Genomic DNA, 22,004 nt, shown 5'->3' on the forward strand with positions numbered 1-22,004 from the left:
ATATGTGTATGTATACATATACACATGTATACATATATACACACATATGTGTACATATGTATATATACATATGTACATATGTGTACAAATATATGTATACACATATACACATACACATACACATACATGTATATTATGTTATATAATATAGATAATATATATGTATATATACATGCATGTATGTATACATATACATATGTAAACATATACACATATATACATATATGTACAAATATATACACATACACATATATGTATATGTGTTATATATGTTATATATGTTAATATATACATATATAACATATAATGTGTATTATATATAATATATATAATACATACATTGTATATATAATACATTATATATTTTATATATGTTAATATGTTATATATTGTTATATATTATATTATATATGTTATTATACTGTGGCATCTGAACTGAGATGTGACATATGTATATGTATACATATACATACACATACATATGTATACATACACATACATATGTATACATATACATACACACACATATATAGATATATACATATATATCTGAGAAGGCAATGGCACCCCACCCCAGTACTCTTGCCTGGAAAATCCCATGGACGGAGGAGCCTGGTAGGCTGCAGTTCATGGGGTCACTAAGAGTCGGACACAACAGAGCGACTTCACTTTGACTTTTCACTTTCATGCATTGGAGAAGGAAATGGCAACCCACTCCAGTATTCTTGCCTGGAGAATCCCAGGGGCGGGGGAGCGTGGTGGGCTGCCGTCTATGGGGTTGTACAGAGTCGGACATGACTGACACGACTTAGCAGAGATACATATATATAACATAATATAATGTATTATATATATGTGTATATATATGTATATATGTGTGTATGTATATATACATATGTATGTGTGTATATGTATACATATAATATATATGTTATATGTATGTTAATATGTTATATATTATGTTATATATGTTATACTGTGGCATCTGAACTGAGATGTGACACATGCAGGCTTGTGGACCTTGGACCACTCTGAACCTCATCATTGGTGACATGGTGTTGAGATAGTTTTTGTGAATATGGCTTTTGTAAACTCTGAGATGCTGCCCACGTGAAAACTGTTACTGTTATTTGCTGAGTCTGAATACCATTTCTTGTTCATGGCTCACACACTTGGCTGGTTATTAGAATCATTTGTGGGAGTGGGGAGGGCTTTGGAAAAATACAGATTTCCATTCTCACCCCAGAAATTACTGAATCAGAATTTTTCTGAGAGGACCGAGAAGTCTGTATTGTTAACAGGTTCCCTAGGTAACTATGATGTGTTTGGGAAGCTTTGTTTTGTTTGTATGCCTCAGCTGATGGATTTAAGAAAACCAGAACTTCCCTCTTAATCCTCATCTGGACTTTCCCCTTAAAAGTTCATGCTATTTGTCTTCACAGACAATAAAGGAATCAAATATAGAGGCTCAGGAAGAACAAGAATTATTTTCACTTTAGCTTCTTGGGAATGTGTTTCAGCAAGTGGAAATAGGAGAACTGGTGATTTGATATCCAACCCAGAGTAAGTACCCAAATTGTGTTTTTCCTTCTTCAGCTCTCTCCCCGTAGTCCTGAATTTTACAGCGTTGTCTTCACATCTGTGCTCTGAAGCATGCATGTGAGAGAAAGAGCGGGACGTTCAGCATACCCTGAATGTACACTAGATCGACAATATCCTTTCCAGTTTTGCTGCTCAAAGCTCATCACTGAAAATGGTTTTCCGAGTTATTTCTGGAACTAACACAATTGTAGTGTTGGCACATACAGATCACAAACCCAAAAAGAATCTCAGTAGTACTAAAAAGATAAATTGATTCTGAGTTTCTCACATTCCTTGCATTGCCTCTGATTTACATATGAGTAATTGTAGATTTCAAATGAGTGAAAGCACCCACCTCCACTTTGGCACCCCAGATTGTTTTCAGCAGAAGAACTCAGTAGTATGTACATACGCTCAAATGCTCAATATATCGTACTCTGCAACTTCCTCATGTTTGAGAACCATAGAAAGTAGTCCTTGGTTTACAGAATTTCTTCCCTAAATATTAAGTGTTTGCTATCCTGCAGATATGTTGTTAGAAATTTACCTGAGACGTAGTCCCACAGTCCTTATCTTAGAAGTAGGCTTAGTAGGAGGGTGATTCTGAATATATGGCTTAGTAGGAGGGTGGTTCTGAATATATGGCTGCAGAAAAAGTTAGCTTTCATGTTAATTATTATTTTTAAAAATATATATATTTATTTATTTGGCCACAGCAGATCTTAGTTGTGGCATGCAGGGTATTTTAGTTGTGGCATGTAAACTCTTAGTTGTGCATGCAGGGTATTTTAGTTGTGGCATGTAAACTCTTAGTTGTGCATGCAACAACTAGCGTGGAATCTAGCTCCCTGACCAGGGATTGAACCCCAGCCTCCTGCACTGGGAGTGCGGAGCCTTAGCCACTGGACCACTGGAGAAGTCCCTCATATTAATTGTTATTAATCAAATCATGTTTCCAAATTATGTTCATTATAAAAGTAGAGAATGGTTCTCATGGAAAAATAGATCAGTGTATGTGCTCTGTGTAGACTGATCCTTTATTCCATAGTTTATTGTATTGTTATTCTTTACTCCATTTTGTTGCTGTTACTGAGTCGCTAAGTTGTGTCTGCCTCTTTGTGACCCCATGGTCTGCAGCCCACCAGGCCTCTCTGTCCCTTACTGTCTCCCAGAGTTTGCCCAAGTTCATGTCCACTGAATTGGTGATGCTATCCAAACATCTCTACTCCACTTATTTTATTAATTTGGTAGCACTACTACTTTGAGTAGATGCTTGAATATTTGAGGGGCTAAAAGGGGTGTATCTCTTCTATTTAGGAGTGTTAGGTAGATATATTCATACCTGTTGTTCAGTATTCATTTCTGGTTTCAGCTGTCTCCACAAGAATAACTTGGATTCTGAGTCTCTATGGCTCCAAATCTCCAGAAGTCATTTTCTAGCACAGTCCTGCATACTTCTCCCTGTCGTTTCCCAAATGAGCAACATTGAATGTCAACAACAATGAAGCTTAGTTTTTACTCTCACACTTTATCTTCTCTTTGGGTCTCTTGTTTTAGGGAACCCCATGACCATTCTCCTAGATGTGGAGGCTTCCGTCTTTTGACAGCATTTCTGATTTTCTCTCAATCCTCCTCAGGAGCTGAATACTGTTGGGTGAATCTTTGTTGTCTTTCCCTTCCACTGCCATCCTCTTACTTTTAAATCTTTGTCTCTCCAACCAAGGTCTTGGGGATTTGAGTGTTCTTCATTGTAAGTTACACAGGCTTCCCCAGTGGCTCTGCAGTAAACAATCTACCTGCAGTGAGGAGCTTCAGGCAACACGGGTTTGAAGCCTGGGTCGGAAAGATCCCTTGGAGGAAGATATGGCAACCCACTCCAGTATTCTTGCCTGGGGAATCCCATGGACAGAGGAGCCTAGCAGGCTATTAGTCTGTAACATCTTAGAGAGTCCAACCTGACTGAAGCCCCTTAGCACACACGCACACATCATAAGTTTCACAGTTTTTATTTTCATGTCCAGGATAAGCTAATAAGATCAATAGGTACATGTTTGGGGGTGATCAGATTTATGACTGAGTTCTTCTACTGATTTGAATGTCCACATTTGTATTGTGTTTGTGTGTTGGCTCTGAGCTGGGCAAGTCTTCTCTCTCGCACCATGAGGTGACCAACTTTGTCTGGAACTTCTTGCATTGCTATGACTATCTGAGTCTGGCTTTCCCAGTGTTATTTTTGGATTCTCAGAACTTAGCATTAGGCCTGACACATACTGGGCACTTATGGTTATAAGCATTGTATGTATCTTATTCTGAAGCTTGCCCCTCACATAGTGTATGGGGATAGTTACAGCTATATGTTTTTTGTTTTCTTTATGTACTTATTCATGCATTTACATATAAGTTATTTTTTTTAGTTATGGCTATATTTAATATTTATGTAGTACTTAGTCATGTTGACGACAGCTGACTTAAACTGTCCCTTATTTTTAGACATTTGGATTATTTTCATTTGTAGGCTATTTGAGTAGTAGACTTAAAAACATCTTTGAACAAAGTTGTTTTTCTCTCATCAGTATTGTTTTCTTGGGAGTCTCTTACTGCAGTTAATAGGTCTAAAGGCACCGGCAGTTTTATTCATCTTGTGATGTGACACTAGGTTGCTTTTTGTTCTGTTTTGCTTTAATGAAGAGTCTGGACAGAGTTTAATGGATGACCTCTTCTGAGATATCTTTCTTTAATTTTCAGTTACGCTCCCTTTGGTTTGCAATCAAGCTAAGAAGAACAGACAATGGTCATTATCCTCCTGCCTCTGCATCATTGCTCTCCTGCACCATTCTCCTTTCCTCCAGCCTTTATACCCTCAGCCACACCTTCAGAAGTGTGTGACGTGCATATTACTTCAGTCTGAGTAATATTTCAACAGCCAAATCTAATCGTTTAATCCATTCGTGCTCAAAACACAGCAGAGGCTTTCCGCTGCTTGCCAGATAAAGTGCAGCTGGGTTGTCGGGGTGTACAGAGCCGCTCACGATGTGGGTTCTGTTTCCCTTTCTAGGCTTATCTTTGGCCACTGCCCAGATGCACTCTCTGCTCCCCCTGATGGCACTGTTTTCACTTGGGAATGTGCATTCTTTTCTGTCCATTTGAAATGAACTTCCCAACCCCTTGCCTGCTGGGCATTGCCTTACTCAACATTCTTTAAGACTCTGCTCATAGTCTTAAGTGTTGCCCTCTTTCCAAACCTTATGACTTTCCTCACTCCCATTCTTTTATTTTTAATATTTATTTTTATTTTATTTTTATAGTATTTTTAATAATATTTATTTTGATTTATTTGGCTGTGCGGGATCTTAGTTGGGGCAGGCAGGATCTTTGATTTTCGTTGCAGTATGTGGGATCTTTAGTTGTGGCATGTGGGATCTAGTTTCCTGGCCAAGGATTGAACCTAGGCCCCCTGCACTGGGAGCACAGAGTCTTAGCCACTGGGCCACTTTATCAGTCATTTCTGTAATCCAGCTTTTAATTCAGTAACTAGCACACAGCTGGTCCTCAATAAACATTTTTTTTTTCCTGAATGAACAGAACTATTATTTTGATTTACTCAGTTGTAAGTAGACTACTTATAGGTAAGTCTACTTATTTGTGAACTAAGAATCCATTTATGGTATATATGATAATTCTCAATTGTCCAGAATATCAGCTTTCCCCAACTACTTTTTTTTTTTTTTTAATGGGCATCAGTTATAAATTTATTTCTTGACTAAGCTGTAAACACTAGACTGTAAGCTCCATAAGAACTAATCTAGTTTACCATCATTTCCCTAGTTCTTAGTATTCATACCTGGCACTCAGTGAGCCCTCAATAACTGTTTGTTGAACAAGTGAATAGATGAATGAATAAAAATTTGAGAAAAAGCCACTAACCATGTCAGTTCAGTTCAGTCACTCAGTCGTGTCCGACTCTGCAACCCCATGAATCGCAGCACGCCAGGCCTCCCTGTCCATCACCATCTCCCGGAGTTCACTCACTCAACGTCCATCGAGTCGATGATGCCATCCAGCCATCTCATCCTCTGTCGTCCCCTTCTCCTCCTGCCACCAATCCCTCCCAGCATCAGAGTCTTTTCCAATGAGTCAACTCTTCACATGAGGTGGCCAAAGTACTGGAGTTTCAGCTTCAGCATCAGTCTTTCCAAAGAAATCTCAGGGCTGATCTCCTTCAGAATGGACTGGTTGGATCTCCTTGCAGTCCAAGGGACTCTCAAGAGTCTTTTCCAACACCACAGTTCAAAAGCATCGATTCTTTGGCGCTCAGCTTTCTCCATGTGGCATGTCGTGTGTGTTTATATACACATATCCGCCCTGTTTCATTCACTGTCTGTGCTGCGTCATTTTAACTTAGTGCTTTTCTTCATAACCCCTGGGGCAGCTTCAGCCGCCACCATTGCATGACTGTGGGAGGGCCGGCTTCAACCATGCCATCTCACGCGCACTTCTTTAATGGGTTAATGTTGTTGTTTAGCCACTCACTCATGTCCGACCTTTTGTGATCCCATGAACTGCAGCACGCCAGGCTCCCCTGTCCTCCACTATCTCCCGGAGTTTGCTCAAATTCATGTCCATTGAGTTGGTGATGCTACCTAACTGTCTCATCATCTGCCTCCCTCCTCTCCTCTGGCCTTCAGTCTAGCACCTTAAAAATGTCCGCTACGAGCCAGGGAGCTAACAGCTTAGTGTGGAAGGCGGGGTAGTCCCTTTGAGCCTCAGTGTGGAGCTAGGCAGTCTCTAGGACTGTCCTCCTCATTTGTCTGCAAACGTCAGCCAAACGTCCTGTTGTCCTGGGAGCTAACTAAATCATATCTGCGTGACTGAGCTGATTTATAGAGACGTCGTATTACCCAGAGCCTGCTGCCAAAACCTTAAGAGGTTATTTTGAGGTGTCGGCAGAGAGAGATCACATCCGAGTCCCCTTGTGGAATCCTCTTGGCATATATTTCTCCCTTCTTGGTATGCTGGTGAGAATTTGCATGACTTTTTGACCACAGCCTAGTACAAGGAACAAAATATTCCACCTACTACTTAGTTTCTCTCTTATATTACTAGTCCTATTAAAAAGCTTTATGCTGCTGCTGCTAAGTCACTTCAGTCGTGTCCGACTCTATAACAGAATAGAAAATGGAGGTAGGAATTAGTAGAGGGGAGGGAGTACGTGGTGTGGTGAGGGAAAAGAATTATCTTCAACTGTGTTTCAGAATGATGAGGGCCAGGAAGACTCGAAAAAGAAAACCTAGGATGGCAACAAAAGTCCTTCTATTTGGTTCATTAAAAAAGATATTCTCCATTTTCAATGACCTGCTCTCCGCTTAGGACTTCTATTAAAGCCCTGCTGGGTGAAAGCTAAAATCTTCGTTGAAAATAGGACGGATTATATTTATTAAAGCTATTATCAGTGGTGACTGCTCTCAAGTGCATTTTTTTTATGATGCTGGAAGGACTACAGGAAGCATTTGCAACTCGAGCATCGTTTAGATTTAGCCACAGGGCTAGCAGGAAACGATAGTGCTCAGCAGGCACAGACCCGAGTCTGTGCCTCCGCGCGGCAGAGGCTGGCGGATCTCCACCAGCGGCAGTGTTGCATCCACGTGGCGGGTGGCGCTTAATGAGGCTGGCTCCCACCTGAAGTCGTGGGTGAGCAGTCATGGGGCCGAGAGAGCAGTGCCTGGCACACTGGAGAAAGATGAGTGCTGGATCCTAGGAGACCAGGGAGGGCAGAGGAAGGCAAGGGCTGGATCTGACAGAGATGAGATGCTTTTCTTGCTCCATATCCAGGCCATTGACGTTTACTTGGCCCTCAAATTCCATGGAAGCGGATATATTAGGGTTCTTTAGAGAACCAGGCGAATAGGATAGGTATAAATGTATATACAAGAGGAGATTTACTATAAAAATTAGCTCATGTGGTTATAGAGGCCGAGAAAGTCTATGATTTGCTGTCTGTAAGCTAGAGAACCAAGAAAGCCAGTGGTATCATTCAGTCCTATTCCAAAGGCCTTAGAATCCGCTGGCAGTATAAATTCTGGTCTGAATCTGAAATCCAGAGAATCAGAAGTTCCGATGTGATATCCAAGAGCCGGAGAAGATGAATGTCTCAGCTCAAGCAGGGAGGGAACTGGCCCTCCATTCTGCCTTTTCGCTCTATTTGGGCCCTCAATTGATTGGCACATGGCCACTCTCACTGGGGAGGACCATCTGCTTTATTCAGTTCATCAGTTCAAATGCTCATCTCTTCCAGAAACAACCTCACAGACACATCCAGAGATAATATTGTACAGCTCTCTGGACTTCTTTTAACCCAGTCAAGTTGACAACATAAAATTAACTAACACAGCGTATGAATTCTTGTGTGTATGTGTTTAGTCGCTAAGTCGTGTCTGACTCTTTTGCAACCCCAAAGAATGTAACCTGCCAAGCTCCTCTGTTCATGAATTCTTAAGTGTCTACAAAAACTCCCATGTGTATTTCCAGAGGGCCCCCCGCCCCGTTTCCACCACAGGCACACTACAGAAGCAGCCAGACTCTGGAAGCATAAATAGAGTGAGTGAGGTAGAGGCTATTTATAAAGATTGATGGGAAAAAGACACATTTAGAATGCATGGATGGTTGGGTTTGGTCCTTTATGAATTTGGAATTCTCTAGATACTTAGAAGAGAGAAGGTTTTCTATTTTGTTCTTGTCGTCCCCTGCCCTACCCCCAACCCAATGAAGCGGACTGAAAACACGTTTTGGATCAGAAATAAACAGATTGGACCCCAGTGAGATGGGGAAGGTAGAGAGTGGGCTGGGGTGTTGGTCAGACCAGTTGTACTCTTTATTAGTTTTGTGATTCTGGACATGTGAAAATTGTGGTTTAGGAGAAAGGTGCGTAAGACCGGGAGGCAGAAGGCCCAGGTTCTAGTCCTCAATCTACCTCGAGTTTGTCAACAGAGTTGAATCAGGAGCAATTCAAGTGTCAGTTGATATTTGACAAGCTATGTTTTCTCCTGGAAAGACCATAGTGCCACTCTGTATTATAGGTGCTTCAAATTTTTCTTCAACTGAAACAAAACCCGAAGCATTATTTTAAATCTTAATTTGACCAAAGATTAAAACTGAAATAGTGAAGAGACACTCATCACAAATTGCTAGTGGGAATATAAAGTTGACCAAGAGAAGGGGTCAACAAACTTTTTCTGTAAAGAACCCAATAGTAAATATTTGAAGCTTTAAAGGTAATGTGAGGTCTCTGTCAAACTTTCTTCCCCACCCACCACTTCTCCTCCTCCTCTTTAAAAAAGTAGCTCTTTAAAAATGCAAAACTATCTTTAGCTCATGGCTGGATTTGGCCTGTAGATCATAATTTGCCATCATCTGATCTGGAAGTGATTTGGCTTTATCTGTCCAAGTTACAGACACTACCATCTGAGCCACCAGGGAAGCCCAAGAATACTGGGGTGGGTAGCCTATCCCTTCTCCAGTGGATCTTCCCAACCTACGAATCGAACCCAGGTATCCTGCATTGCAGGCAGATTCTTTACCAGCTGAGCTTCCAGGGAAACCCACACAGTTATCAACAGGTGGAGTAATTCCACTTGCAGGAATTTATCCTTAGATATGCTTGCATCTATGCAAAATAGCTGGTGTACAAAGTTACTCAGAGTAGCTTTGTTTGAAATGCCAAAATATTGGAAACAACCTAAATATTCATTATGAGAACTGGTTGAGCAATAGAATGTCCATACAGCAGAATATAATGCAGTCTTTTAAAAGAATGAGGCAGCTCTACGTGGAATAATGCCCAGTATATGCCATTAAAAGGGGAAAAAGTAAGATGTAAAACAATATTTTTAGTATAATACCATTTATTAGTTTTTAAAAGGAACTGTGTGTGTGTGTGTGTGTGCCCAAGTGTACACACGTGATATACAAATGCTTGCACTTATATATATAGGATACTGGTAGCTATGATTATCCCTGAGGGGAGGGTAATTGAGTATTTTATGAATAAGAATGCTAGGGAAGCCTACATTTTACTTTGTATTATTTTATAACTTAATGAGTTTAGTTCCATGTTCATGTATCACCTATTCAAAAAATAAGTTGAATTTTTAAAAAATAACTGAAATGGGGGAAATAATAGTAATTCTCAATGTGAAAAAATTCAGCAGTGTTAATTGCTTAAAATACATCTGAGTCTTTCTTCAGTCAAAAGTGAACGTGCACTGCCCTGAAAAATATACACTTTTGGTTTCCTTTATACGATGGTCCTTTGGCAGCTTTTGATCGTCTAGGATGGCAGAATCCGTATTTTGAGAGGTTGGATTTAAGGTTATGCTGTTGGTAGTGTTCCTCTGATCTTTAAAATTGTAACCAGTTGTACTACAGGTTGACCTGAACAAAGAGTATATATGAAGAGAGTTCAGCTTCGTAGCAAAGTAAAATCCACAGCCATGGAATGTTGGTGCTGAAAGGTTGAGACTTATCCAACCCCTTGTTTGTAATCAGTGTCCTAAGAGATCTGGGGGCTTCCCAGGTGGCTCGGTGGTGAAGAATCCACTTGTCAGTTCAGGAGATGGAGGAAGCTCAGGTTTGATCTCTGGGTTGGGAAGATCCCTTGGAGAAGGAAATGGCAACCCACTCCAGTATTCTTGTCCATGTTCTGGGAATCCTATGGACAGAGGAGCCTGGAGGGCTACAGTCCATGGAGTCGAGAAAGAGTTGGACATGACTTAATGACTAAACAACAAGAACAACAAGAGGTCTAGAGCCCCCCAAGATCAGGCAGCTAGTGACTGCACAGCCTTTAACTCAAACTTGCCCATCTTGACACATACTGCTGACATGGAGAAGCTCCACCTCTAAAGGGAATACTCTGTAGCCCTAAACTTCATTTTCCTGTATTCTTAACTCACTGAAAGGCAGAGATGCAGAACACGGTTCCCCAGCAGCCACTCTGTATGAGCCATGCCCAGCCATGTCTCTGTGGTCTGCCATGGAGTCTCTGTTCTCTCACCTCCCTGCCCTCTCCCCTGGGCCAACTTTTTACCAGCTCACTTAGCAGTTCGTGTTCCTTCCCCTGAGCAGAAAGCCCAGCTGCTTCCTTGGGTCCCTGAGACAGCTCAAGTGTTGGGGCGAAAAAGCAGCCTCTCTCTTCTGGGGGGAAAGGGTGATTTATGGGCAAATGTTGCGGTGGTGAGATGTGAGTGGAAAGGATGCGGTGTCACTAATGTTTAGACGCAGAGAGCTGAAGGCAGAGATGTACTGTGGCTGATCGCAAGCATGGCTAGTTCTCTACCGCTACTCTTTTCAGTTCCAGGCTCCATTTCCTCACCCCTTGAATGTGGCCTGGCCTTGTGATTTTCGCTTTGGCCATCAGAGTGCTGTCGTAGTGATGAATGGCGTTTCAGCTCCAAGCCCAGGCCTCAAGGGGCATTGAGTGTTTCTGCTTGCTCTGCTGTGCTTCCATCATTACCATGAGAACATTTTCAAAACAGAGCCAAACGACCCTAATTTTCCTAGCCAAGAACTTCCTGAATCAGTGAAGAGCCAGCTGACTCCAGGGTAACAATTATACCAGGGTAAGTAATTCCAGCCAAGATCAGGAGAACTACCTAACTGATCACCATACCTAACAGTAGGAGCTGTAAGCACCTATTACTGTGTATCAGTGATGTGTTTGTATTGCTTATTCTGCAGCATTATTGTGAAAGTATGTAATTGATACATATGGAGATGGTGAGAAATGGACAGGTACTTGGCTCTGTGTTTCCACATGGAGAAACTAAGGTTTTCTTTGCCCTCCTAAGTAATACTGTCTGAAACATGGAGAAGTGTCTCTGGTACAATAGAACAAAATAAAACAAAACAACAAAAAGCCAGAGCTAAGTCCCAGCATCAGGCAAGTATTATATAGTTTTGTGTCTAGCAGCAGCTCTAGAAATGTCAGTACATTGTAATACCAGCGTTTCAGTAATTGTCCTTCCTTCCTTCTTTCTAAACTGTTTAACATCATCTGTTGGGATTTTTCCTCTCTTGCCATGAGGTCATGGGTTCCTAAGGCAATTTTACTTATGAACTTATTTGAATTTCCAAATATCAGGTAATTTCCATGTTATATATTTGCTATCATACTCAAGTAGAAGAGCTACCCTAGTCATGTGATTTAAAAAACCTGATAAAGTACATGGAAAAGAAAAGTCTAATTCGAAGAATCATTCAAGATGTTGGCATAACATTTTATGTCAGAAATATAAAGAAGTTTTTTTAGGAAGTCTGTAAATTAGACCAAGTCAATTCCAGTATGACAGACCATACTGTGCACACCCATTCTTAACTTAAAAAATAAAATTCTTAGAACAATAAGATGTTTCCTTAGATAATTTCTATCTAAGGATAAACCAAAAAATAATGTATGTGTGTGGATCCACACATGTACATGTATCTTAAACTAGCATCTAACATCTTTCTTAGTGGGAAACACTAGAGATTTCAGTTTAAAAAACCCAAGATGATACTCATTATTGTTCTGGCATTGCTTGCTTGTGCAATAAAGCGTGAAACATGTATTTAAAGTGTAGCTGACAATAAGAAGAAAGATTTTTTTTTAATAAGCAACATAATTATATACCAATAAAAGCAGTCCAGATGGTGACAGTCCTAGAATTAATGAGACATCAGTAAACTTGTGAGTATATACCTAAGAAATAATACCGGTATCATGTATCAGCAACAGTCTGTTGGCTGTAATGGGAAAATGCCCCCAATCACAGTAGTGCCAAAAACACAAGACCCAAAGAAAAACTCTCACATCCTTGGACTTAGGTGAATAAAGGAATTTACTAGGAGATTTTTTTTTAAAAATTGGAACAAGTGAGAACTACATCAGTTGTCTGGATGTTAGAATATTGAATACTTTATATTTGTCTTTTCACCCAGTTATTTTTATAGATTTTATATAAGCCCCTAGAGTGCTGAAGAAGAGGCCCATTGCTACAGTGTTTAAAGAGTCTCTGTCCCTTTGCCCTCAGGAAACAGGAAATCTGGTTAAGGATGGTTTAAGCAAGGAGAGATTTAGGTTTATTGACTTGCTGTCCAGCGGTGGCGTGTTTCCAGGGAATTCAGTGACTCAGCCCCAGCCAAAAGGATGTGGGTTCTTTCCTTTCCTGCTTTGCTATGTTTACCTGTTGACTCTTCCCCTCAGGTGTAGCTCCTGACGGGTCACAAAGGGCTGCATCAGTTCTGGCAGTAACACACACACTGATAGGTGGAGCTGAGAAAAGGGACCTTTCCTTCCTGCACAGATGTCTTTCTATCAGGAAAACCTTTTCCAAAGCTTCCCAGAAGACTTTTCCTGTCTCACAGACCAGAACGGCATTAAATGGACCATACAGTAACTGGTGATGAGATGGATTTAGCCTGCAGCTTAGACTAATCAAAAGAGTTTCCTCTCTTTCTTTTGCTGGGGAGAGCCCCGCCTGCCTAGACTCTGGAAAGATGGTAGCCCACAGGGTGAACTGAACAAAATGGATCTCTGCCAGCAAGCGAGGGCGGTGTGTGCGTGCAGGGGGCTAGTTTCTGTGCTCCAGTGAACAGCATTATTTATAATAATGAAAAAATAACTTTATTCGTTTTATAGTAACTACAAAATATATGGCACAGGTTTAAATTGTGAAAGTGAAATTGTGAAAGTTAGTTGCCCAGTCGTGTCTGACTCTTTGTGACTCCGTGGACTATAGCCCACGAGGCTCCTCTGTCCATGGGATTCTCCAGGCAAGAGTACTGGAGTGGGTTGCCATTCCCTTCTCCAGGGGATCCTCCCTATCCAGGGATTGAATCCGGGTCTCTTGCATTGTAGGCAGATTCTTTACCATCTGAGTCACCAGAGAAGGCAGATTCTTTATCATCTGAGCCACTGTGATAAATTGTACATCTATGATATTATGAAATTATTAAAAATTGTTTTTGCAGCATAAAACTTCTAGAATATTTGTGGGGGAGAAGCAAGATATAGAATTATAACTAAACCGATCCCATTTTCATTCACTCATACACACTGAAGATTGGAAAGAAATATACCAGAGTATTGGTTTTTTTGTACTGCTAAATTAGGGGTAATTTTCTCCTTTTCTGTTTTTCCTAACCTTTTCCCAATAAATATGTGATACTTTTAAGATCAGAAAAATTAATAGCATTAAAATTGCACACTTCCATTGTATTGCTGTGCTTCAGTACAGGTTTTGCTGTGCAATAATCTATCCCCAAATCTAGTGGCTTTGTTTACGTCGCCTGTGGCTCTGCTGGTCAGCAGTTTGGGCTGGGCTCAGGTGGCCTCAGTCAGGTGGGCAGTTCTGTTCTTGGCTGTAATTGCTCATGTATCTGAGTCGACTGATGGGTTGGCTGGGGTCTAGTTGTGAGACCTCATCTTCGTGCTACGAGTTTTCTCATCCTAAAGCCCACTAGCCCTGGCTTGGTCTCGTGACTGTTGGAGTTCCAGGAGAGTGGGCAGAAAGGAAACAAAGCCTCTTGGGCCTAACTTCAGAACCAGCATGGTGTCAGTTCTGCCACATTTTATTGGTCAAAGCAAGTTACAAGGCCAGCCCCACTTCTAGGGGTAGGGAAAATAATGCTCCCTACCCCCACACGCTTGGTGGAGGAAGCCACATAATGTTGAAAAAGGATGTGGATACAAGAGGAGTAGTGAACTTGTGGGCATTTTTACAAGCGGTGTGTCTACTATGTCTTTTATTTATTTACTTTTGGCTGTGCTGGGTCTTGCTGCTGCATGCAGGCTTTCTCTCGCTGTGGTGCATGGGCTTCTCATTGTGCTGGCTTCTCTTGTTGTGGAGCACGGGCTCTAGGTATGCAGGCTTGCTTCAGTAGTTGCAGCACGGTTGCAGCTCTCAGGCTCTAGAGCGCGGGCTCAGTAGTCGTGGCACATGGGCTGAGTTGCTCCTCTATGGGCATGTGGAATCTTCCTGGACCAGGGATTGAACCCATGTCCCTTGCCTTGGCCGGCAGATTCTTAACCACTGGACCACCAGAGAAGTCCCTCATTGCATCTTCAAAATAAAGAAGAAACAAAAGAGCCTCACCCAAAGATTATAGAAAGGAACTATGAAGTAAAATGCATGTATTTAGATGATGAGAACTTTTAAATGTTTTCCCTCAAGGTTATTGGGAAGATTTTATCTTCTCAGTTATGGATGGTTGAAGGTTTAGTGACAGCTTATCTCTGAGGTAGCATGAAGTATTAAATCAGGCTGTTTCTAAAAGGAGAGGAGGGAAGCAAAACCCTCTCTGTAAATGAATTAATATTGATGCACACTCAGAATGTGTCCTCTGGGTGTGTCAGTAACTCATCCTGTGTTGGAAACTAGCAAAGTGCTGAGTGATGGGACCAGAAGCAACGAACTGGAGCTTCGCCATGCTCAGAGCCTCAGCACTGTATTCATCCCTTTCCTTATCAGAATGGAGTTTAGAAAGGTCTGCGGTGTAAAGACAGCTGAATAATTAAGATGGTACATGCCATTTCTTGATGATGTGACGTTGTCACAGCTATGGTATTAGGCAAGAGATGATAGCTGAGAGATGTGTAGCTTCTCAAACTCTTAGGGGTTTTGTGGGGACCTGAAGCCTTTAGCATAAGCACAGTGCAGCTTCCTGAAGCATCAGTTTTGTTTTATTTTGAAATATTCTTAGATTTACAGAAGAGTTTGCAAATAGTATATATTGATAGTGTAGACAATCTTTGTACATCCTTCACTTGCCTTCCCCTCATATTAACATTTTATGTAACCATGGTGCATTTGTCAAAACTAAGACATTTGCATTGGTACAATGCTCTTAACTTTAATTACTAACTATGGACTTTATTCCGATTTCAGATTTCCCCAAGTTTTCTACTAACATTCTTTTCTGGTTCAGGATTCGATGCATATTGCATTTAATTGTCACGTGTGGTTATTCTCCTCCAGTTTTATCTTCCCTTGTCTTCCATGACCTTGACACTTTTTGAAGAGTAGTGATCAGGTAATTTGCAGAATGTCCCTTGATTTGGGCTTGTTTAGTGCTTTCTTGTGGTTAGTTTGAGGTTATAGATTATAGCAATGAGTGAAAAAGAAGTGATATGTCCTGGTCATTGTATCAGGTCAGGAAGTACATGACATCAACGTGACTCACCTCTGGTGATGTTAACCTCGATCGCTTGGTCATGAGGTGGTGTCTGTCAGATTTTGCTGCTGTTAAATTACTCTTTTTTTCCTTTCCATATTCTGTTCATTAGAAGAGAAATCACTGAGTCCTGCCTACACTTAGGGAGAGGAAGGGAGTTTAAGCTCCATCTTCTAGAGGGAGGAGTCTCAAAGAATTTGTAGGCACATTTTAAAACAATTGAGTAATTAATGATACTTTTATTCATATATATTGATATTTGGGGATGATACTTTAAGACTGTGCAGATATTCGTAATGTTTCACCCATAGGTCATCACAGGTGCTAACAGTCCACCCTTGTAGGGCCACTTCTTGGATTGAGACATTTCTGTTACAGTTGTCCTTTTAGAAGGACTGTCACCCCTGTCTGTTACATCTGGATTTGAGTTAGCCTTCTGGACTCTTTTCTTCGTTGGTGTCTGCCCAGGAGGAGCCTGGAATTGGGCTGAAGCTTTTACAAGGAGCAGTGGAGAGTGCAGTGCAGTTCACAGGCCGCCAGGGGCAGGCAGCCCGCTAATGACCTTCTTGCCCTGGTTCTGCCACTACCCAGATCTGTGACCTCGGGCAAGGCCATGAATCAGATGGTCTGGGGATAGCGTGTTATCTCATCTGACTTTGATAGACATCGAATCCTCTTTTTTCTGCCTCCTTTTTCTCATCTGTGAAATAGGGAAACTTGGTGAGTGATTTGGATGAACCTTAACATGCAGTGATCCTAGATAGCTGCCCTTCTTGAGCACACCAAGAGCGGTGGGGGTGGAGATGCAGAGATGCTGGGATTGGGGGAGGGGGAGGATGTGCCCTGCTTCAGCTGATCGCAAGGTTGGAGGCTCCTCAGAGGAGAGTGAGATCCTGAACAGGAGATGCTGGGGTTGGGTGAAGCTGTCCTCTGCCGCCTGTTCTGTGTGTCTTGTTCTTCTGTTCTCTTTGTCTGCCCTTTGCATGAGCAACAAGAAATCGAGAACTCAAGCTGGAAGAACTGGAGACTAAAAACAGGCCAGGAAGATGTGTAGAGAAAGATTGCAGGCTAACTCAGTCTTCTTAGGCCCCACGGGAAGTTCTTTCTGGGCCCTCTGGCTTATGTCTGTGTCAGCGGTCCCAGAGTCAGCAGATGCACTTCTCCCATCTGGCTGCGGCAAAGAAGGACATTCTTGGTCCTCACTGAGGATGGGGGATCGTCTTAGACTTGGAGAGCAGCTGGAAACACCAAGCCCAGGTGGCTTGTTCCATCCAGTCTTGTCCCCAGTAGGGGCCCACTGTTCCTTTTTACAGCCATTTTGATCTTTTTGCTCTTTAGTTCTGGCGACTGATCTGTCTCAGCCAGAGAAAGAGAATTGGCTGCTGGTTAGCTTTCTCCGGAATTTTTCTCATTCCCCCTTTTCCCCAGGCTTTCATATCTCTCTAACTAGGGACTGCCGAAGTCATCACTCCCATTTTCTTTTCTTTTTGAAATTTGTTCTTATTAAAGAGTTCTGCTGGTCCCTGACCTGTTACTTCAGGCATCAAATTTCACATTTGCTTGGTGGTTTGAGAGTCCCCCATCTCCATCTCTTGGGCTTCCCTCCCAAACACAGGCCTGAACACAGGCCTGGCTTCTTAGGGCTCCACCCACCCCACTGCAGGTGCTCTGTAACAGCCCTTCAGCCATTTGAGACTTGGCCTGGGGCCATGTTTCTTCTTTAAATACAGTCTTTAAAACTTAGCTTTATGTTGATTTCTAAAGTAGTACATGTCTGCAGAGTTAAAACTTGGAAAACAGGGAAGATAATGAAAGTCAACCATAATCCCATGGCTCAGAGAATAGCAGAAGGGTTTCATTTATTTTCATTATTCTATTTTCTTCACTCTCTTTTTGAAGTGTGTCTGAATGTGTGTGTATAGGTATGATCATTTAACATAATTGGAGTCATTCTGTACCTTTAGTAAACATGCTCTTGTTTTGCTTTCATTTTCCTGGCAGCTGCTGGTGTGTTTTTTTTAATGTGTATTTATTTGGTTGCGTCAGATCCTAGTTGCAGCATTGAACTCTTTAGTTTCGGCATGTGGGACATAGTTGCCAGACAAGAGATTGAACCCTGGCATCCTGCATTGGAAGCTCAGAGTCTTAGCTGCTAGACCACCAGGGAAGTAACCCCCACTAGCTACTGTTAACATGATTCTTGGTGTGTCTAAATTTTTTGAAGTTAAATGGTCGCAACATGTTCTACTTATTTAATGATCACACATTCACTTTTTTTTTTTTCCATTTAATCCCCATTTCCACTTTCACTTCCCCTCTCTTTTAGAATGGTGATGATCTTGAGTTTTATACTGCTTACATCAGGTACTGTTTTAGAGACCATGTTGCTACATTTCATTCTCAGAATAGCCTACAGGGTTAGCACTTGTCTTAGCCTCCTATGAAGGATGAGAAAACTGAGGTTAAAGAAGTTGCCTGCAGTCACACACTTTGGTACGGGATAGAACTAGATTTGAACCTTGTTATCAGCTCCCTTTGTAGTCCCCCTGTGAGCACTTTCTGGGTCAGGGACATGTGCTTTAATGGAGAGGATAGATTGTAATTCAGAACAACCGTGTTTCCCAGTTTGTGTGGAAGAAGTTTGGTGTTAGTCTTGGCTTGGTTGCTTCTATGTTCTGTGACCTTTGGTAAGTTATTTCACTTCTCTGGTCCCCTGTGGGCCTTCTCGGCTTTCAAGGTCTCTACCTTTGTGGTGGAAAAGCAAAATAGAGGCAACAGTCAAGGACAGATCCAGAATGACGGGAGCATCATCCATTCAGATTTTAGGGCATTTATATCCGGCCCTCATTTCATGTGGGGAAGTTTCTTTCCTTATTATTTTTATTGCTGTTATTTTACTGCTGTTTGGATGAGCAGGAGGACTTCCTTGACTGTCCAGTGAATAAGAATCCGCCTGCCAGTGCAGGGGACACGGGTTCGATTCTTGGTCCTGGAAGATCCCACACGCCACAGAGCAGCTAAGCTCGTGTGCCAAAACTACAGAGCCTATGCTCTAGAGCCCATGCTCCCCCACAAGAGAAACCACGGAAATGAGAAGACTCCTGCACACCATAACTTAGTAGCCCCTGCTCACCGCAACAAGGGAAAGCTCACACAGCAACAAAGACCCGGCACAGCCAAAAATAAGTAAATAAAAAATGAGCAAGAGAAGCCCCATAGAGTCCATGAGGTCTTCTTGGATGCTGAGTTAAAGTGGTCCTCTTGATAGGTAAATCCCATGACATAGTTCCTACGAAGACTTTGAGTTCTTGGGGCTTTTGTGGCTGACCAGCAAGTGTGGAGCCTGAAGGCCACTTGCCCCTTGGTCATGTTGTTGGTGTCTCTTCCCAGATGTTCTCTGAGGTGTTGGCCAGAGGGATGCGCTGGGAGGCTTGGGTTCTTGAGGGGCTGTGTGCGCTGGTGGGCCATGGAGAGGGACACGGGCTGGGCAGGTGTAGCCATTGTACATTTCCAGTCATTGGTGATGAAGTGGTTCACCTGGTACCACAGGTACTTTTTTTTGCCTTTTTAAACTTTTATTTGTATTGAGGTGTAGCTGATTAACAAACAATGCTGTGATAGTTTCAGGTGAACAGTGAAGGGGCTCTGCACACGTGCTTGTGCCTAGTCGCTCAGTCGTGTCTGACTCTTTACGACCCCATGGACTGTAACCTGCCAGCCTCCTCTGTCCATGGAGATTCTTCAGGCAAGAATCCTGGAGTGGGTTGTCATGCTGTCCTTCAGGGGATCTTCCCAACCCAGAGATCAAACCTAGGTCTCCCGCATTGCAGGCAGATTCTTTACCAGCTGATCTACGGGGAAGCTCATATACATAAATATATCCATTCTCCCCCAGACTCCCCTCCCATCCAGGCTGCCACATAACATTGAACAGAGTTCCCTGTGCTATACAGTAGGTCTTTGTTGGCTATCCATTTTAAATATAGCAGTGTGTACATGTCCTTTCCAAACTCCCTAACTAGCCCTTTCCCCAAGCCTTTCCCCCAGAGAACATAAGCTCATTCTCAATACCACAGATACTTTTCCAGGGTTCTGGTCCCCTGCCCCAAGCCCAGAAGGAAGACAAGGAGAACCAGAAGACGCTTGTCTTACAGAATATTTGCAGTTTCCCTTCCTGTTTCATAAAGATTAAAAAAAAAAAAAAAAAAGAAAAGGGTTTTTGCTCTTGGCTGGGATCCAGCTCTTGACTGAGAAAGCAGCCCACACTGAACCAGGGCCCCTTCTTCACTCGGTGGGTGTTGGTGCCCCTCTGGGGCAGGGTCTGGTCATCAAGTCCCTGTACCAGCTCCTCTGACAGATGACTTTATTTTTCTAGTGCTCTTTTCCACTGTTGGGCATCTCTGAGGAAAGGCTGACGTTTTCTTCTTTATCCAGTTCTCCAAGAAACAAATAACAAAAGCCTACCTAGTAAATGTTTTTTCTGTTGTGTACTTGGAAAATACCTAGCTTTTCCCAGGAAAGGGGACAGCTTTTGTTCTCTCCTACGAGGTGATTTGGGGACTTGATTTCAAAGTCGGAGTCTTTAAGATAACAAATGAGGATCACAAGGAGTCCTGGTGATGTCTCTGCTGTGGGAGTCTGAATTAAATGAACCAGAGCAGTTATGAAGCACTAAATGTACATCGAGAACATGTGTGGATCAGTCACGTTTCATGCCTCCTGAGGGAGGGGCAGTAATATTGATGATAATGATGATGCGTTGATAATTAAAATCATAGCATCATCATTTGCTGAGTACTTCCTGTGTGTTAGACCATGTGATATGTGTGAGGTTTTTTTAAAAATTGCTTATTTATTTTATTTTGGCTGTGCAGAGCCTTCGTTGCTTCATGAGCTTTTCTCTAGTTGCGGTGAGCCGGGGCTACTCTCCAGCTGCGGTGCCCGGGCTTCTCATTGCAGTGCCTTCTCTTGTTGTGGAGCGTGGCTCTAGGGCACATGGTCTTCAGTGGTTGTGACTGGTGGGCTCAGTAGTTGTGGCGCATGGGCTTAGTTGCCCCGCGGCCTATGGGATCTTCCTGGACCAGTGATCGAACCCATGTCCCTTGCATTGGCAGGCAGATTCTTTTCCACTGGACCACCAGGGAATTCTGCTGTGTATGAGTTTTGTTTTACAGGAACAAGAAACAGAGGTTCAGATTTAGTCACATGCTCAGGGTTGCCTAGTAAGTCGGAAAGCAGCTTTTAGATACAGGTTGAGCCCATAGTCCCTGCGTTTAACCTCTAGGCACCCTGACTCCAAAATCACGTTATAAGAGAATCTGGCACTAATGGCTTCAGATTTTGAGATACCTGAAGAAATTGCTTTTGATAAGTAAGACAGAGGAAAAAGGAAATTTGTTCTTTTTCTCCATGATGTTTCTATGAACTGAAAATGACGTACGTAATGAACACGACTAAAAGATCTACCCTCTGACCCAGGCCTACTTTTTCATGGGTCTCAGGGCTGTACTATATTTTAAAAGAGTTTTATTGAGGAATATTTTGCATACTGTAAATTTCATCTGTTTTAAATTCAGTGACTTTTAGTAAATTTATAGAGCTGTGCAGCCATCAACATAATCCACGTTTAAAACTTTTCTGTTACTACCAAATGTGGCACATTTGCAGCTGGTCTCTGCTGTCACTCCCAGGCAAGCACTGATCTGCTTTCTTTCTCTGTGAATTTGCCTTTTCAGGAAATTTCACATAAATGAAATCATTCAATGTATGGTCTTTTGGGTCTGTTTTTTTTTTTTTTTCCCCCGCACTTAGCATAATGATTTTGAGATTCATTCATGTTGTAATATGTATTGATATACATATTACATTCCTTTTTATTGCTGAATATTTCACTGTAGGGATATACTACCTTTATTCACTTCTTGGACATCTGTGTTGTCTCTGCTATGATCATTTGTGTGCGTGTGCTTATATGGACGAACATTTTCATTATTCATTGGTAAATAGCTGAGAGTGAAATTTCTGGTACATATGGTAGATGTATGCTTAACCTTTTAAGAAACTGCTAAATTGTTTTCCAAAGTGGCTTATCATTTTACTTTCACACTACTGGAGTATGAGAGGGGTTCTGTTGCTCTACAAATTTGAAACTGTCTTTTCAGTTGTAGCCATGGTAGTGGGTGTGTAGGGATGTCTCATTGTGGTTTTAATTTGTATTT

The 22,004-nt window shown here is 42.0% G+C and overlaps 1 protein-coding gene and 1 long non-coding RNA gene across 2 annotated transcripts in view; both read left to right on the forward strand.

Annotated features, from left to right (window-relative positions):
* Window positions 1-22,004, forward strand: part of TMCC3 (transmembrane and coiled-coil domain family 3) — a 289,285-nt gene that overhangs the window by 24,390 nt on the left and 242,891 nt on the right. The window lies entirely within an intron of this gene.
* The window catches only part of LOC129655211 (uncharacterized), a 157,523-nt gene that overhangs the window by 23,251 nt on the left and 112,268 nt on the right, over window positions 1-22,004 (forward strand). The window contains exon 4 of the long non-coding RNA XR_008715828.1: window positions 1,443-1,563. This is a non-coding gene — a long non-coding RNA (uncharacterized LOC129655211). The remainder of the gene's footprint in view (window positions 1-1,442; window positions 1,564-22,004) is intronic.

This window comes from Bubalus kerabau, chromosome 1, assembly GCF_029407905.1.
Source record: "Bubalus kerabau isolate K-KA32 ecotype Philippines breed swamp buffalo chromosome 1, PCC_UOA_SB_1v2, whole genome shotgun sequence".
Classification (NCBI taxonomy): Eukaryota; Metazoa; Chordata; class Mammalia; order Artiodactyla; family Bovidae; genus Bubalus; species Bubalus kerabau.